The 4,486-nt window shown below is 36.9% G+C and overlaps 1 pseudogene; it reads right to left on the minus strand.

Annotated features, from left to right (window-relative positions):
• Positions 1 to 344: 344 nt before the first annotated feature.
• Positions 345 to 4,224, minus strand: LOC133053795 (NADH-ubiquinone oxidoreductase chain 1-like; annotated as a pseudogene).
• Positions 4,225 to 4,486: the final 262 nt, after the last annotated feature.

Here is a 4,486-nt window from a genome sequence, read left to right on the forward strand (position 1 = left end):
CTAAAGACAGAGGTTTATATTCCTCTTTTTACCAAGTCCTGTGGTGAATTTCATGTTGAATTGCAAATTCAAAGAAGCAGCTTCAAACTCTGCCGGGGCTTCTCCCGCCTTTTTTTCTTCGCGGCGGGAGAAGTAGATTGAAGCCAGTTGATTAGGGTGTTTAGCTGTTAACTAAAGTTTCGTGGGGGTGGAGCCCACCAATCTAGTGAGGATTTAGCTTAATTAAAGTGGTTGATTTGCATTCAATTGATGTAAGATATGGTCTTGCAATCCTTATCAGGAGTTAAGTATATTGTACTTGCTTAGGGCTTTGAAGGCTCTTGGTCTGGATTAACCTAAACTCCTACTCCAGAATTGATAGCATTGGTGTAAGTGGTAATAATATAGTAGATAGGACAACTATTGTAGGTAGAAGGGTTATTTGTTTTGTGGTAGAAAATTGTCATTTTATTTTTATATTATTTGTGGAGGGAAATATTGTTAGTGCGGTGGAATATGTGAGTCGTATATAGAAATATAAATTTAGTAGTGCTGTGATTGCTATGAGAGTGGGTAGGATGAGGCTGTCATTTTTTGTTATTTCTTGAATAATTATTCATTTTGGCATAAATCCTGATAGAGGGGGAAGTCCTCCTATTGACAGAAGGGTAATGAGGACTAGGACGGTTATTACGGGTATTTTATTTCAGGTATGTGATAGTGATAGTGTGGTAGTAGTTGAATTGGCTATAAATAATGTGAATATAGTGGAAGTTATGATAATATAAATGATTAGGTTTAGTAGTGTTATTGTGGGATTATATGGTAAGACTGCCGTTATTCAACCCATATGAGCAATTGATGAATATGCTATAATTTTTCGTAGCTGGGTTTGGTTTAGTCCTCCTCAACCTCCAATTATGATTGATAGAATGGAGATGGTTAGGATCATGTTTAGGTTAATGGATGGGAAAATTTGGTAGAGAACGGACATGGGTGCTAATTTTTGTCATGTAAGTAGAATTAGGCCTGACGATAATGGAATGCCTTGTGTTACTTCTGGAAGTCAGAAGTGAAATGGGGCTATTCCTAGTTTTATAGTGAGAGCTATTGTTATGAGTATGGATGCCACTGGATTAAATAGTTTTATTACAGTTCATTGGCCTGAAAATATTAGGTTAATAATGACGGCTATTATTAGTAGTATTGAGGCCGTTGATTGGGTTAAGAAATATTTAGTTGCTGCTTCTGTGGCTCGTGGATTATGCTTTTTCATTATGATGGGAATGATGGCGAGCATATTTATTTCAAATCCAATTCAGACAAGTAGTCAATGGGAGCTAATTATAACAATGATGGTGCCTAGTATTATTGTTGATAGAATGAGGATAAAGATGATTGGATTTATTAGTACGGGAAGGGTTTAAACCAACATTTTCGGGGTATGGGCCCGATAGCTTAATTAGCTGACCTTACTATTAGAATTTGGTGTATTTGGGAGCACGAAGAGTTTTGGATTCTTGGGAGTAGGTTCAATTCCTATAATTCTAGAAATAAGAGGGCTTAAACCTCTATTATTTACTCTATCAAAGTAACTCTTTTGTCAGACATATTTCTTATGTTTGTGGGGGGATGCTTGATATAAAGATGGGTAGTGATACGTGTCATATGCATAGGGCTAATGTCAAGGGTAAAAAGTTTTTTCATAATAGGTGTATTAGTTGGTCGTAGCGAAATCGAGGATAGGATGCTCGGATTCATAAGAAGGAGATTGTTAGTAGTAAAGATTTAATGGTAAAATTGATTGTGTAAAGTTCTGGTAAGATTGGGTTGTGGAATGCTCCTAAGAATAGAATCGTTGTGAAGATGTTTATTATAATAATATTTGCATATTCTGCTATGAAAAATAGGGCAAATGGTCCTGCTGCATATTCTACGTTAAAGCCAGAAACTAATTCTGATTCGCCCTCGGTGAGGTCAAATGGAGCCCGGTTTGTTTCTGCTAGTGTTGAGATAAATCATATTATTGCCAGGGGCCATGCTGGGAAAATAAGTCATACTTGTTCTTGTGTAATAATTAGGGTAGAGAGTGTAAAGGATCCGTTTATTAAGAGGATGGATAGTAGGATAATTGCTAGTGTTACTTCATATGAAATTGTTTGTGCTACCGCTCGGTAGGGCCCCGATTAGTGCATATTTAGAATTGGAAGCTCAGCCTGATCAGAGAATAGAATATACGGCTAGACTTGATATTGCTAATATGAATAGGACTCCTAAATTTATGTTGATGAGAGGGTATGGTATGGGTAGGGGGATTCATATGGTTAAAGCTAGACTTAGGGCTAGAATGGGGGCTAGAATAAATATTGAGATTGAAGATGTGGCGGGTCGTAGTGGTTCTTTAATGAAAAGTTTAATGGCATCCGCAATAGGTTGGAGTAGGCCATAGGGACCTACAACATTTGGGCCTTTTCGAAATTGTATGTACCCTAGGACTTTCCGTTCCACTAGTGTGAGAAATGCCACGGCTAAAAGAATAGGGATAATTAGTATTAAAATATTAATTATAAACATGTTGTTAAGGAGAGGATTTGAATCTCTGATTATAAAGTTTTAAGTTTTACGCAATTACCGGGCTCTGCCACCTTAACAAGGCCCTTTTCTAGGGCAAGATTTGTTTGTGAAGTTAATTAAGATGATATCATTAATTAATTTAAGGCGCTTATTTAAAGTTGGCCTTATTTCTCTGGTCCTTTCGTACTGGGAGAAATACATAATAGATAGAAACCGACCTGGATTACTCCGGTCTGAACTCAGATCACGTAGGACTTTAATCGTTGAACAAACGAACCTTTGATAGCGGTTGCACCATCGGGATGTCCTGATCCAACATCGAGGTCGTAAACCCTATTGTCGATATGGACTCTTGAATAGGATTGCGCTGTTATCCCTAGGGTAACTTGTTCCGTTGATCAATTTTTTGGATCAATAAGCGATTGTGTGATTCGACTTGTAGGTCTAGTCTTTAAAATCGCTCGGAGGATTTCTTATTCTCCGAGATCACCCCAATCAAAGCTGTTAACCCATAAAGAGTGTTGTTGTTTCCTTGGTGATAAAATTTGATTCTTTGGGCTAAGTAGTTAAAGCTCCATAGGGTCTTCTCGTCTTATTGGCATATTCCCGCCTCTTCACGGGAAGGTCAATTTCACTGATTAGAAGTAAGAGACAGTAAAACCCTCGTGTGGCCATTCATACAAGTCCTTATTTAGAGAACAAGTGATTATGCTACCTTTGCACGGTCAGGATACCGCGGCCGTTTAACGGTTGTCACTGGGCAGGCAGTGCCTCCAATACTAGTTATGCTGGAGGTGATGTTTTTGGTAAACAGGCGGGGTTTAGTGTTTGCCGAGTTCCTTTTACTTCTTTTAATCTTTCCTTGGGTGCACTCCTGTGTCGGATTAACAGTGTAGTTAATAAGTTATTTATTGTTAGGTTTCTCTTATTTTGCTGTTAATAGTCAGAATATTATCAGGTACTGACTTAAACTTATGCGGGGAGAAGTTGCTTCTTGTTACTCATATTAACATTATTGCTTCTATTTTCAATAGATTAGTCCAGTATTAGACTAGGAGTTGATTATTTATTATTGGAATTAGCATTATTTTATTGTTGAGCTTTAACGCTTTCTTAATTGGTGGCTGCTTTTAGGCCCACTATGGTTTGATATTAAGTTTTACTCTCTAGTTAAGGTTGTATCCATTTCTAAAAGGCTGTACCTTTTTAGACTAACTTTTAAAAATACATTATAATTTGTTTATATTTTTGGTATTTTTAAAGCTGAACTAAAATTCATTTTCTGGACAACCAGCTATCACCAGGCTCGTTGGGCGTTTCACCTCTACTTATAAATCTTCTCACTATTTTGCTACATAGATGAGTTGGTTCTCGATAAATTGTTCATAAGTAGCTCGTCTGGTTTCGGGGTACTTAGCTGAAATTCATTTTGTTAAGTTTTTACTAGTTAACTCATTATGCAAAAGGTACAAGGGGTAATCTTTGCTTTTTTGTACTTTAATTTTTTTCTTTCATCATTCCCTTACGGTACTTTCTCTATAGCGCCGTGTTAAAATTTCTATCTCCTATACTTTTTGTTGTTGAATAAATGTTTTATTTTACAGTGTATTGATAATTTAGCGTGAATGGATTTTTTCGGGCTAGAATTAGTTCAAGATATTCATAATATGTGAAATCTTCTAGGTGTAGACTAGGCGCTTTGTTTAAGCTATATCTTGATTTATCCAAGCACACTTTCCAGTATGCTTACCTTGTTACGACTTGTCTCCTCTCATGTGATTAATACGTATGAATAAATTTGAGTGTATTGTGCCTACTTGAGGAGGGTGACGGGCGGTGTGTGCGTGCTTCATGGCCTAATTCAACTAAGCACTCTATTCTTAGTTTACTGCTAAATCCTCCTTTGGTTACTGGTTTCATAATAACTTTCGTA

This window comes from Dama dama, unplaced genomic scaffold, assembly GCF_033118175.1.
Source record: "Dama dama isolate Ldn47 unplaced genomic scaffold, ASM3311817v1 ptg000296l, whole genome shotgun sequence".
Lineage (NCBI taxonomy): Eukaryota > Metazoa > Chordata > Mammalia > Artiodactyla > Cervidae > Dama > Dama dama.